Source organism: Lipophrys pholis (assembly GCF_963383615.2).
Source record: "Lipophrys pholis genome assembly, chromosome: 18".
Classification (NCBI taxonomy): domain Eukaryota; kingdom Metazoa; phylum Chordata; class Actinopteri; order Blenniiformes; family Blenniidae; genus Lipophrys; species Lipophrys pholis.
Window position 1 is genome coordinate 6,256,245 of NC_137646.1, and position 15,305 is coordinate 6,271,549.

Here is a 15,305-nt window from a genome sequence, read left to right on the forward strand (position 1 = left end):
TATACAAGAGCAAAACAAGATGTGAAACATCCAAAGAAACCATCAGTCATTCATCCAAATCTTCTGCATCATGGATCAACCAGCAGCAGGAAACTAGTCAAGACTTTGTCTTCATGGGACAGCTTCATTGTTGACAGCTTTTTAATCACATGTTAATGATTTTGCTGCATATTTGGTTTATTTATTGTGTTTTAAGTTGCTGTGATCTTAACCAGAAGTGTTTTTATTGTTTAGTGTTTCTTACATGCAGTGGTTTTATTTTCCATTGCCCCTGAAGGCAACACACACACTCACCACCAGACCACAGATGAACATACAATCATGTCCATACTCCACTTCTGGGTTAACTTCAGTGTTCGTTCCATAACGTAACGTAACAATCCTGAAAATATCTCTACTTCGAGTGGCGGCGTTCTCCTCCTTTCCTGAAGTACTTTATGTTTCACTCCAGGAGTTCTGATCCATCTGGAGCTTTATTTGCTTTATAATTGCACATAGTGGAGGATGAGGATTTTTACATCATTTGGACATCACTTCACCTCAGTTAAAGCTGTTTACACATTCAGAGGACAAGAGTCTTTCATGAGATGTGGAGTCGTCTTTGAAGGCTTCACATTCTCCAACAACATGGAACGTACCATAATGACATTCATCTTTCTATTTGGGCTGATCTAGACCCTCGATCTCACTTTCTAATACACTTGAAGAACATATTAGAGTTTTCCCAGAAGGTCCTCATGAATTTGGACGGACACAGGCTCAGCAGGAAAATTGAGCAGCTGAAAAGGAACTGAACTGAACATTTTGTGAACGGAGCCACATGTTAACCTGCTTTGGACTGAGACCAACTTTTCCTGCATCGTATTGAACTCAGTGGGATCTGAACTGAAGCAGTTTGGTCTGCAGTGAAGTGGTCCTGGTCTGAACTGAAGCAGTTTGGTCTGCAGTGAAGTGATCCTGGTCTGAACTGAAGCAGTTTGGTCTACAGTGAAGTGATCCTGGTCTGAACTGAAGCTACTCAGGCATTCTGTGAAAATGGTGTGGGCTCCACACAACAATGCTCTGTATTTCATGTCGTCGCTGCTCAATCCAATCACATATTTTCACAATGTCTACTTTTATTTTACCTATATTTTTTGACAATGAATTCTTTTAAAAATAACTCCTATTCTCACTTTCATAGTTACTTTAATAAAAAAAAAACCCTCCTATTTTCCCTTTGATAGTCACTTTAATTGTTAAATAACATCCCATTCTCACCCTGATGTTCACTTTAATTAAAAAAAAAATTCATGGGACAATAGAAACACTGTGATCAGTCAGTTTCACTTTATTCCAGCACAGACGTTTCAGGCAGAGCTTCCTCACTGCTCTTCCTTCACTTTAGATTTTCATTGAGTTCTTTTGAGGCTCCGCCCCTCGTGTGAGCCTGTTTGTTTGTTGGAATATTAATTCCTCACTGTGACGGCAGCTTTTGTTGTCCTGGTGTTACTATGTTGTATCACTGGATCAAGGTGACTGTTCCTCAATACTACACTTATTATACAGTTCTTTACATGTGTGATCAGAGTCCCACCCTGATCAATTCCATAGACCAATATACAGTCACAGTGATAGCGCCACCTGGTGGATGGACAGGAAGTTCTCCAGAATTACGCAATATTTCAACTTTGTTATCATATTGTATGATGAAAAAATACCTCAACATTGTTTTTTGACTTTATATAAAATTGTATGAAAAGAAACAAACTCTTATTTTATTTTGTCATGAGTGGCCCTAAAACTCTTCTGTAGTAACAAGTTGGTCTGAGTTTCTTAAAGAAACAAACATATCCAACAATGTTTTTACAGTTTGGATGTCATATTATCAAATAGTTCTGTCAATTCTTAAAAAAAAGAATCTAATGATGACGTCATCACCAAGGTTGTGAAAAAGAACAATAACGAGCCTTTCATTACAAAGTAGATTGGAGAGGCACCAGATGGAGATCAACGGAGATCAAAGCTGGATGAGATCTTTGTTCTGAGCATCTCCATAGTAAAAAGCATTGATCTCCTTTGATCTGATAAGAGATCAGCACTGGAACCATGGAGACGCTGAGATAAAAGGAAATCAGCTTTAGTTAATCTTCAGCATTCACACTTGCATTTTCTTCTGGAAATACAGACCTCTAGTAATTATTATTATCATAACAGCTCTCTGATATATGGAGGAGTCAGACCATTCAAGGCTTTAAAAACAAGCAGTAGCATTTTAAAATCTCTTCTAGAACTGTCAGGCAGCCAGTAATGATTCTACCAATATAAGAGCCATAATACAGCTGAGCAGGTCTGGGATGGATTTCTTTATTTCTCTGCCATGTGTAGTGAACTAGAAATCAAGCTCAACACCACAGAAGCTGTTCTGTCCTTCATCATCTGCAGCCATATGGAAAGGACATAATGGGCATGAAGGAGGCCAGACTCTCAAAGCTCACTTTGCTCTCCATAGAGAGACGTTGTGCTTGATAAGAAGGAGGTCGCTGAAAGGTTTGTGAGGATGGAGGAGAGGAAGATGGTGCGAGAAGATATGAGGCCACGTTACTGTACATAGTTCAGAAATACCTTGGAGACTGGATGTTCAAACTGTTGGAGGGTTTTATATTGGACACTTTGGACTCTGGACACTTCATGTTGGCTACAATGGATGTTTTACTGGATTGGAGACATTCTTGTTGTCATTTCTTCTGGATGGGATTCAAACTACCCACCACTGGATGAAAACATCATCAGTAAGTTATTAGTGATGACAGAGGCTCAGCTTGTCATAGATGCTGGCTGTCTGGCCTTTTCCTTAAAGAGCCTTGTTTTCATTGCTCTCTGTGTGGTGGAGCGCCGTGTCTGCTTGGTTATTGCTTTAACGACAGGCAACCATGTTGCTGCAACACTTGTTTGTTGTCCTGTCTGGGTCCATCATGTGTGGGAGAAGAAGAGTCTGATCTGAGGGTGGAGGTCAGAGGAGAGTGACATCATGGAGATCAGAGGAGAGTGACATCATGGAGATCAGAGGAGAGTGATATCATGGAGGTCAACGAACAAAAAACAGTTCTTAAAGATTAAATAAAACTGTACTGTACTTAAATGTTAGTAAACAATGTACTGTACTTGATTAAAAAAAATCAAAACAGGCTGTCTGAACTTCACACACTGCTGTATGGCTGCTTTCTGAAACAGTGTGTGTGTGTGTGTGTAGGGCTTTTCTACCAAAAAGAACCAGGTTCTAGTTCAGGGCCGGTGCCAGAGCCAGTTCTTAAATAAGCACCACCAAAGAACCGGTTCTTTTTCCACCGTTAGCGGAGCCACGTCATTGCGTCACTCCAAAACCTGAAACGTCACTGATTTCACCGATTTGGCGCTGACAGCGCTCATCCAGGTACAAGGAGACGGACTATATTCATCAGTTTAGTCCAGGTCGCTCCATCTAGTTTGGAGTGAACCTCAGATGCACCAAAGTGCCAGAAGACATTACGTCTCTTCTTGTCTCTGTTGATGTTTTTTCACATCCGTCTTGTGACGGCCCCAGAGTGGACATAGAGGGGAACAAAATTACGCGTGGATGAGTTTGGGGTTTATTTTTCAACATTTGGGCATTACACTGTGAATTTCTGCTCCTTTCACTTTATTTCTGTGTGTGTCTGAATCAAATGCTTCAACATTGGAGAAGAGTGGAGGTTTACAATGATAGAACGAAGCTCTAAAAACTGTTTCTAATGCAACGCTGTGGTGCCTCCTAATGCCGGCATGACTGGCCGACATTTTGGAGGCACCACCAACTAAAAACACAATTAAGAATACAATAAATAGTTAAAATTATAAATAAACTTTAAAAGTTACCAATAAAAGGTCGAGCAGACTGAAAGAAAGCTATTAAAACAGCTCCCCTCAGTCTGCACAAAAACATTTTGTTCAGGAAAAAACACTCAATTCAAACAAAATGCAAAAGAGAAGTAATTTTCCTGAAAAAAATAGATGTCCTCCTAAACAAGTATGAAATCACTACCACAACAGGCAAACGATTCCACCACCCAAAGGAGGGAACCGCTGTCTTAGCCAAAAGGCCGAGGAGCGACACTTCTTTTGAAACTTGCTTTCTTTGCTTAACTTTGAGTTCAGCCCTTCAAGAAAGAACTATTTAGTTTTCATTCAACAGGAGAGGAGGGTGCACCATTCCCAGATGAACTGCAATACCAGGTTGATGCGTGGAGTGGACAGAGCAAGCTCCTATTCCATCTCCCTGTTCCAAAAATCAATTTAATATACAGTCCCCAGATAGGGGACATATCAGATATTAAACTGATAAGAACAGATTTTTTTTTTTTTTTTTTACAAGATTTTATTGACACATTTTACAGGTCATTTTCTTCCATTTCTTCCACAGATGTTTTCACTCATTTAAAACATAGAAGCCAACAAGGTACAAGCTTCTGTTTTAAAATATCATAAATACAGTACTTTAAATAAATAGAGATTTACAAATAAAGCAGGACCTGTTGAGTAAAATGAGAAACATGAGGAAATAAAAAGTGTCTGTCGTTGTAAAAGTCAATAAATAGGAGTGCATTCAGTTTAAAAGGTCTATTCTGTTGTGCAGGAGAGCAGTGAGTCCCTATCAAGGGGAACTCATCCTGTTCTCTCAAACATTTGGTCTCTCGGGGTTCTGCCATGGTGCTCAGAGGAGGTCCTCTCCCTCCTGCTCCTTCCCTCCGTCCACACCCGGAGAGCCAGGCCGCCGCTGCCTTGACCTTTTCTCATGAGGCTCCGGCTCCTTCGTCCGAATGGGCAGGGAGGCGATTCTTCTTTGTGGCTGTGTCCTCGGCCTGCCGCCTGCAGCTTCCACCTCGCGGACCGTCGCTGCGGCCATCTGGATCACAGCCACGGGGGGGATCTGCCTATGCCTTCTTACCAGCAGGTTTCTGGAGGTCCAGGTGGCGTCTTTGATGGCGGCCAGGGTGAGCCACATCTTTTCAAAGTCCTTCTTTGTCATGAACTCGTGGCTCACCCCGTATAGCACCAGCTGTGCTGTAAGGACCCCCCCCTGCTGGTAAGTACGGGAATTGCAAGGAGCCGGCCGTTGCCCACTGGTCTACGGCAGCGCTGCACTCCCAGAGGAGGTGCCTCACCGACTCAGGAGCGCCACAACCAGGCCGGGGGCAAGTTGAGTGTGCTGCCATTCCTCGGGAGTGCATGACGGCCCTGACTGGGTAGAACCTCGTGAGCCACCAGCCATGACAGGTCCCGGAGTCTGTTTGGGAGGACAGGATGGTTCACGTTGCGCCAAACTGTGGAGGGCTCACCGAGTGCAAGCCCGCGCACTGGACTCACTGCTTCCCGTTCCTGCACAACAGAAATGAGAGATTTGTGGTTAGTTAAAATCTGCAACTCCTCCTGTTCCAGGTTAAACTGTTTAAAAAATGTCTTGATAAAATCATAGGCCGATGGCAGGTTAAAAGAAACTGGTATTTTAAGATCAATGGGTAAAATCTTAATCCTTCGAAGGTAGGACCCCATCCAGAAACGAGCCATTGCTGTCGTCTTTGGGTTCCTGGAGGGGTCCGTGGCAACAGCCATGTGCTGTGCTGTGTAGAAGCTTCCCAGTGTTAGATAAAAATCTGGTACTCCCTTCCCTCCTTTATCTTTAGGCTTTTTCATGACCTCCCTTCTTAGTCTGTCCCACTTTGATCCCCATAAAAAATAAAACATGGCCCGGTCCAAGTCTAAAAGCACTCTCCTAGGAGGCATAAACACAGAGCTGATCAATAAAAGCAACGGTAAAATCACAGCTTTGATGATTAAAACCTTTCCTTCCATGGTCAGTCCTCTAAGTCCCCAGAATCCTAGTCTTTGTCTTACTTTCCCTACCACGTCCGGCCAGTTTGTCCCTCCCCCTCCCTCCCTGTCAAATTTCACCCCCAGTATTTTTTGCTCAGTCTGGGTCACGGTCAGGGGAAGTCCAGTCTTCTCAGTCTCCATCCATGGTCCATAAAACTGGGCTTGGGTCTTGTCTCGGTTGAGCTTTGACCCAGAGGCCTGTCCATAAAAGTCAGTCACGTCCAATGTCCTGTTGACTGATAAAAGGTCAGTGCATAAAATGTTCACGTCGTCCATGTAGAGGACACATTTAGTGGTGAGTCCCCCGCTCCCCAGGATACTCACCCCATTGATTCGTTTATCCCTTCTCAAGATCTGTGCCAGAGGTTCCACACATGTTACGTACAGGAGGGCAGATAACGGACAGCCCTGACGGACACCGCAGTTGATTTTGACTGCTTTTGTCAGATGCCCATTAACCACAAATCTGCTGCTGATGTCCCGGTACAGCAATCCCACCCAAGCTAGAAACCTTTCTGGGAATCCCATTTTCTGCAGCACTTTGAAAAGGTACTGGTGCGAGACCCGATCAAAAGCTTTTTCAAAATCTAAATTTAGGACTACCAGCCGGATGTTTCTGTCTCTCGCAAAACAGATGGTGTCTCGGATCAGCAGGAGGCTGTCGGTGATCCTCCTCCCCGGGATGGCACAGGCTTGATCCGGGTGAATCAGGTCCTTTAAAAACAACGACATTCGTGAAGATAAAAGTTTACTAAAAAGTTTACAGTCAAAGTTTAAAAGCGTGATAGGTCTCCAATTCTTTAGGTCGGTCTTGTCTTTGTCTTTATGAAGGAGAGTCACTATCCCTACTTTAAAACTGTCTGGAAGTTGCTCATGTTCATCAAAGTCTTTAAAAACGGTGAGCAGGTCAGGTGCTAAAAGGTCCCAAAAGGTCAAATAAAATTCCAAAGGAAGTCCGTCTTGTCCGGGTGACTTGCCTTTTTTAAAACTATTCACACATTTATTTAACTCAAAAAATGTAAAATCTTGGGTTAAAAGCACACTGTCCTCCACCGTTTTTTCAATAAAATTTAAAACTTCTGTCATGGCATCAATATTTACAGGTTTCTTTTGGTAAAGGTTTTCATAAAAACTTTCTACTTCCTCCTTCATTTCTTCTGTTGAGTTAGTAGTGGATTCATCTTTTTTTCTCAGTTTTCTCATGGTGCCAGTTTTACTTATAATTTTTTTAAAAAAGTATCTTGAGCATTTTTCCCCTTCCTCCAGTTCCCTTTCCCTACTTCTTAAAATGATGCCTTTACTTTTGACTGCTGCTAAAACCGACATTTCTTTTTTGATTTGTTTGATTTCATCATTAAAATCCAACCCATATTGTGTTAGTTTAAAATATCTTTGTAGTCTTTTTTGCAGTCCCATCATGCGTCTGTTTTCTTTAGCTTTTTGATTTTTGCCAACTTGTTTGAAAAAAGTCTGAGTCTTTCCCTTCACCATTTCCCACCAGTGTGCCTGTGAATCGTACATGTCTTGAAGGGTCTGCCACTCCCTGTACTGCTCCCTGTACTGGCTGACAACATTGTTGTCCTCCAGCAGGGAGAAGTTGAGCTTCCACAGACCTCTTCCTACAGTCACACCAGAGGACAGTGAAAGGGTGCAGGACAGAATGAGGTGATCGGAGAAGAAAACAGGGGTTAATGTAGCATCAGTTGGTGGGCAGTCTCTTGTAAAAAGGTAGTCTATGCGAGAGGCTCTGGTGCCGTCACTACTGAACCAAGTGAAGCCCTCCTCTCTGGGATGCATGGTTTTAAAACAGTCTTGGAGTTTAAAATCCCTGCATAGATTCTGCAATAAAACCGATGTCTTGTCGACTTTAAAATCCTCCCCTGCTCCTCTCCTATCTTTTCTAGTTAAAATACAATTAAAATCACCTCCTAAAATAAGTGGCACTCGTCCTAGCATGTGGGACTGCAAGTCCTCTAAAAGGTCATACCTATCATTTTTTCCATTAAAACCATAAATATTCAAGAGCTTAAAATCCTGGTCCATAAAAGTCAAAAGTATTAAAAGTGCCCTACCGTCTCTCACCACAGTGCTGCCCTTCACCAAGATCCGGGGGTTATTTATTAAAATGGCCACTCCATCATTTTTATTACCGTTGGAGCCACTCCATACTGACGGGAGTGGCCACATCTCCTCCCACTGTTGGTAAGAGTTTAAAAACGGTATAGCACACTCTTGTAATAAAAACACATCTGACTTAAATGAACTTAAAAAGGATAAAACACTCTGGGCTCTAACTCTCGACTTCACACTTCTCACATTGATGGTAGAGAAGGTGAGGGTCATGAGTATGGTTAAAAACAACAGGTAGGACATTTTAAAAGGACTACAAAGTTTGAACTATAAAATCAGTTAAAAACAGTGACTAAGTTATCACTTGTGAACTGAGCTCTTCCTTCACTTCCATAGGTGAGGTGTGAAGGGTTTGAGCTCTGTTCCCCGTTCGGGCTCTGGGAGTTGGTCTCTCCTGCAACCTGCAATCCATTTTTGAGCCTTTTGGGGTTGATTGCAGAGCAATTGAAAGAAAAGAAACCTCATTGGGTGAATTGGAGGGGAAGACTCTGGGTTCCTCCACAGACGAACTGTCTGAGTACACCTCAACTCTTCCCCTCTTCTCTGAGCCCTGGGGAGACTCAGAGGACAATTCTGATGCCGGTCTCTTGGGGAGTTGGGCATTGGGGAGGGAGGCATCATTGCTGGATCCCTGGATTTCCTCACCACTGGAAACAGCTCCACCTGCTGCCTGCCTGCTCTCATCTCCGGTGGATTCACCTGAGGAGGTCTTTGCAGGCCCCTCCCCTTCTGCCTCAACTGATCCTTCTTCTCCAACCACAGTGGTTGGTGGGGGATCAGGGTTCACAATACCCGCCTCTTCAATTATCTCTTTCACCTGTTCCTCGTGTCCGTCACTTCCTTCCTTTTCCGTCTGTTTTGCTGCCTTCAACTTGTTGGCAAAGGATTTGGGGCAATCTCTGAAGAGGTGGTTTGTCTCTCCACAGAGGTTGCACCTTCTGCCATTGGTACACTCCTCAAAGGTGTGACCAATTTCTCTGCACTTCCTGCAAACGACCAGCTCACAGGCTTCAGCCAGGTGGCCGTGCTGACCACACTTACGGCAGAGCTTGGGCTGGCCCTGGTAATGAATATAGCCCCTGTTTTCACCCAGGACTACCATGGGTGGGAGATGTTTCAGGCCCTGGAAGCCCTGGGGGTCCTGCCATTGTTGAATGGGGACCCTCCAAGCACAATTCCAGATGCCGTCCTCATCCCTCACCTTGGTAGCCTGGCCTTTAACAGTGCAGTATCTACCCAGCCATGCACAGATGTCTTCCGCATTCACCGTTTCATTGAACATTCTGACAATAACGGTTTTAAGCGCATTGTCAGAAAGCTTCTCCACATTGAACACAGCAAACTGGGGTTTTACATTTTCAAAGCGTAACCAGAACTGTCGCAGGAGTGCTGCAGAGCAAAAACTTACATCAAATCCTTTGTTAAAGGGCAAGGTCAGGACACAATTCAGGTCTGTCGGGGAAAAGTTGAGCACACCTTGAACAAGCTTCCTGGAAAAATCAAGGCGTGACATACATACCAATTTCCCTTCTTTTTCTACAAAAGTAAAACGTACGCTGTGGTGCCTCCTAATGCCGGCATGACTGGCCGACATGTTGGAGGCACCACCAGCTTAAAAAGGTAAAAAAACAATTAAGAATACAATAAATAGTTAAAATTATAAATAAACTTTAAAAGTTAGCAATAAAAGGTCGAGCAGACAGAGAGAAAGCTATTAGAACAGCTCCCCTCAGTCTGCACAACAACAGTTTTTTTCAGGACAAAAATACTCAACTACAAACAAAATGCAAAAGAGAAATAATATTCCTGAAAAATATAGATGTCCTCCTAAACAAGTAGGAAATCACTACCACGACAGGCAAACGACTTCACCACCCAAAGGAGGGGACCACTGTCTTAGCCAAAAGGCCGAGAAGCGATACCACAATGGGTCTGAGCTAAAGGGAGCACTGGATGCACAGTCACCACAAGTCCCAGTCGGACATTGAGCCGCGCCTATTTAAGGCATTTTACAAAACACAAAGTGTGCAAGAGGCATTTTGGCAACTTTTTTAGTTGGCTTGAATATTTGTTGGTGATCCTTAATTTGGACACTTTTTGCAGTAATCCCAGGCTATTTACGTAGGGGGTGTAGCGGCTTCTTTCTCAGCTGATTCCTGTACTAGCTGCCAGAGATTAGTTTTTATTATTTTCAGTTTTTGTTTAACATGTTTGTCCAATCAATAGATATTAAAATCTCCAAGCACTATGGTTTCACTATCATATTTAAACATTTTAAGCAGTTTGTCCAGGTTACTATAGAAAGATACATTAAACGATGGCGGATTGTATAAAGTTACAATATTAAAATTCATTCTAGGTGATAAAACAATGTTTAAAACCAAATTAAATTCAGTACATTTAAGTGTGTTTCGAACATATACTAGCACACCATCCTCTTTACCTATTTGCCTGTCCTTACGAAAACAAGAATATCCTGGAATGTCGATCATATTTGATGGTATATTACAGTTTAACCAGGTTTCACTCAGAGCGAGATAGTCCAAGTTAGTAACATGTTCTCTCTAAATATTTTTGACATAATAAACACGTGTAACATCATCAGTATTTACTGAAGCCAAAGTCAAAGAAGGCCTCTGAGTAGCCTGCCTAGACGATGCTGCCGATGGACCCGGACCACCTGGAGTCCCAGGAGATGGTACAGGGACACTGCTGGAAGGCTGGAGGTGCACAGGGAAGAAAACTGAATTCATTCATACACAATACAACGCATGCACACATTAATTTAATGAAAGACCACAATACATTCTTGGCATGGAAACCGCATCTACATGTCTGCATCTCTCCGAACAAAGATGATTGTCCCCTCAACTGCATCGGACATTTCTCAATCTACAATACAATTTGAGTAAATCCTTAGAATCTCTCTCACTTTTAGTTTAATTAACAATATCCTTAATAACTGCAGACTTGTTGCTGATTATTCTGTCCTACTTTACCTTCAGAAGTCAAGAAAGTCTGTCACCTCTCTCCCTGGCTTGTTTCAAATTTTAAAGAGTGGATCATGAATCAAACTTTATACAGTGTAATTGCGGGGTGTAGCCAATCCAAATCAAGGTCAGCCCTCCCTTTTCCCAATTAGGCAGCTCTGCTCTGGCACATGGCACCATGTGAGGAAGTATAATTGTTAGTCCTTGAAAGGTTCATGGACACACCTGCATGTTTTAACACATGCTCTGCTGTCAGAAGTGGGATTTGAACCCACGCCTCCAGAAGAGACTGCAACCTGAACGCAGCGCCTTGGACCGCTCGGCCATCCTGACATAAAAATGTCAAGGTCACGTTTTGCCGAGGACGTTTGGGGTTCCCTAGTTGGTCTCATCTCACAGCCTTCACCCTGATGATGTTGTTTGGTTGTCCAAGCCTTTACCATCCAGGCCAACACTGTCAACAAGTCCAAAAACACACTGGAAACAAATCAGGCTCCAGTAAATGGTTGGGAGGGATCGATTCAAGCCGACATTCATGTTCCCGATACACCTAAACAAAGGACCTCAGTAGGTCACAAGATCAGACAATGGAAGTTGATTTGGGAAGAAAACATGTTCGGAAATAAACCACAGAGTGCCTCTTCGTAATGAAACAATGAGTGCTCGTGCTCGACAATGAAATCGATTTCTCAAATAATGCAAACAGAACTGCTAAGTACAGTGGACACTCCTTGAGAACCCTGCACTTAGCAGAGTGGCGCAGCGGAAGCGTGCTGGGCCCATAACCCAGAAGTCGATGGATCGAAACCATCCTCTGCTAGCGACAGTTCAGGTTTTCTCCTCTTCCAAGTTTTCACAGTCAAATAACCATGTTCAAGGATCCAACACTTGCTGCAAATCAAGACTCTCACTGGAATGGCTGTGAATGAGTGCAAAACAGCAACGCTTGTTAACAATGGTCTTGATTTTGTGTAACGAAAGAACACCATTCTGATGTTGCTCACCCCTCTGCCTCTTTTCTGTAATCGCTGTTTTTCTGGAAAACAAAGTTTGCAGAGGTCTCGCGGAGGTTTTGTGATAGGTTCGCGGCAAGAGATGCCAGTGGGGAAAACCAAGATGGCGGTGTTGCGTGCGCCGCCATATTTATTTCTTAGTCGCCGCCATCTTGAAATGGTGCTATGCGGAAGCATGGACGGAAATGTTGCAAAATGACGCGCCGGAAGTGACGTATGTAGAAGCCGACCCACAGGATGTGACGAAATGGACTGAACGTGAAGGAAGATACGTACACGAAAGCCGACCCACAGGAAGTGACGTGCGGACCAAACATGCAGGAAGTTACGTGGACGACACGCAAATGCCGGAAGTGACGTGGTGAGACCCACTCGACCTAAATTAAATCGGCGCACATTTGTTTTTTCGTCTTTGGATTCTTCACACGTGTACTCGAAGCTCAACGGAGTAAAGGATTTTCTTCTGTTAAGGTAAACAATTGCGTTCTTGTCTATGTAGAACATATCAGCCTGCACTAATAAGAATGAAATGGTAGCTGTAGTTATATCAGTATTAATGAGAGTAGGAATAGTTTGATAGTTTTGTTAGGAGCAATGCACGTAAGATCAGCTCGAATGTTTATGTTGCTCTTTCTATCTTTGTCCCATGTGTTGGTGTATTAAAAACCTGTAATTTATTACCACAAGAAAACCTGATAAAGTAAATGTGGGTTGAAAAGCTACCTTCTCACTCCTTCAACCGCATCACTCAGGCCTCCAGCATGGAGCCAGACTCTGCTCAGCCTTGTTGGCTTTTACTTTGCACTAACAACATATAACACACAGGAACCATCACTCATCCACCTACATATCCACTGATAAAAAGATCACACCTAATCCATCTGATTCCTCAGCCTCTGCCTCGTGAAATAATGTTAGAGTATTGCTTTGTCTCCAGCCATTGGTTCATTGTGTGTGTGCGTGTGTGTGTGTGTGTGTGTGTGTGTGTGTGTGTGTGTGTGTGTGTGTGTGTGTGTGTGTGTGTGTGTAGGATTCAGATAATTCATATTACGTTTTTTTTCTCTGATTCTTTATTTATAAGACATAAAGGAAATGATTTATTTATTTATTTTAATTATTGTTTTGCAGGATTTTTTATCTACATGTTTACATTCTGGAATGGGTGGAGGTCACAGTTTGCAGAGGCTGGCTTCATGTCCATTGTGCTGGAAAATCCACAAATGTTCCCAAAGCATCATTCAGCTGTGGATGCAACCCCCAAAAAGAGAGCACAGGTACTACAATAGTTGGTTCAGTAGTTCAATAGATGCAGGTGGTATGGCAGAAATGACTGAAACACCTGGCTGACATATTGAGCTGCACTCCTTTATGTTGAATAGAACAGTTTGATGATCACTTGTGAAAGCAAAATGTCAGCTGATTCAACAGTTGGCTGATTCCTTTTGTTAAATGACAGGAACAAATCAAATCCAGTAATTTTGACTTTAATCAAAGTGTAAATGTCACAGTTGGTGCTGCTTTTTATCTCATTTTAACTCATTTTATTTTTCTGCAGGATGATTGAGGTGTTGAAGGGGGGAGATCCTGACTGTATTCTCCAGAGAGCAGATCAAGGTGAGTGAAACAAACTGTGCTGTTAGTGGTTCTATTCTCTAGTGCTGCTATATGTTCTCTCTTTGCTCTTTGTCTTCAGATCTAACATGATGATCTCATGGAGTCGAGGGTCTGTTCAGACAGAATAAACCTCTGGAAGATGTCGTCAGCATCACTTTCCCTGAAGCAGCAGCTCAAACTGAGGATGTTTCCTTTCAGTGACCAGCAGGTAAGAAAACACCTCATCAATCAACTTTGAGAGTTTTTACCTAACATAAGTTTGATTTGTTTACTTTTATTCCTCTGTGTTGCAGCAGATCTTGGAGATGCTGAAGGAGATGGAGGAAGTCACAGGAATCCAGAAGGAGGACCAGAGACTCATCCGTTACGTTTTGATGTTTTTCTCCCAGAAGTAAGATGATCAATGGAATGGAGGACATCATAGAAGTAGAGTGCTCAATATTTTGAGTTTTTGGAAAGCTATCTACATACACCTTGTCAATGTTTTTCAGATCATCATCAACATCCTGATGGCCGAAGGTCATACAAGGCTTGAGGCAGAGGTCATCATAGCCAGAGGGAGAAAGTTCTAACATGCTCTCACAGGGGAACCAACCGTACATGATGAACAAGAGAGTCTGAACGCATCCGGTGATGTAGTAGTAATCCTATATCTTCCTACTAAATCTGGTGATGTAGTAGTAATCCTATATCTTCCTGTGTTCACCTGATAGTAGAGTGAACCTGCACTGCTGTCACTCATCACCATCTTATCTATTGGAATCTTTACATTTACATTTGCATAATTTCTCTAAAATCAAGAATATATTGATAGAGTGACACTGAAAAGCTAATCCATGCATTTACTTCCAGAGTAACTATTGTAACTCCCTATTATCAGGGGGTCCAAGTCACTGCTTAAAAAGTCTTCAACTAATTCAAAAGATCTTAAAGAACTGCTGGTCCCAGATCTCCCCAGAACACTTGGTTCTCAGAGTGCTGGCTTACTGGAGGTTCCTAGCTTTTCTAAAAGTAGAATGGAGGCAGAGCTTTCAGCTTTCTGGTTCCTCTGATGTGGAACCAGATCCCAGTTTCAGTTAAAGAGTCTGACACAGCCTCTAATTTGAAGGTTAGGATGAAGACTTTTCTATTAAAGTTTACAGTGAAAGCTGCTTCAGGACACCTTAGACCATTTTCTAGTGAAGCTGCCAGAGGTTCAGACTGCTGGAGGACCTAAACTGAGCTTCTTTCCTTTTTTATTCACCACTATTACATGTCACTATTACATGCCACTATTACATGTCACTAACATTTGCCTTTCTCTCCTGTAGTCTGTCTCTCAACCTCCCTGCCGGATGTCTGACAGTGGAGCTGAAGGTGGATTGAAGCCTCCTGTCCTGATCATTCTTCCGGGTGGATCTCTCTCTCATCTATCTGTCTGTCCTCTCCTCTGTCCTCTCACCCCACCCGGCCAGCAGGAAGCCTCCACCTCTGAGTCTGGTTTCTGCAGGTCTCTTCCTGTTAGAGGGAGTTCTTCCTTTCCACAGTCGCTCACGCATGCTCATGTGGATTTGTTGGGTTTTCTCTGTTAAAGTACCCTGTGATTGTATATAAAATAAAGAACAATGACATGTTTTATTATGGTTTTATTCTTTTAAAGGTGTCATAGGTGTTTGTTGAAGGTTTGTCATGGACATTTCCTCCTTTCCTG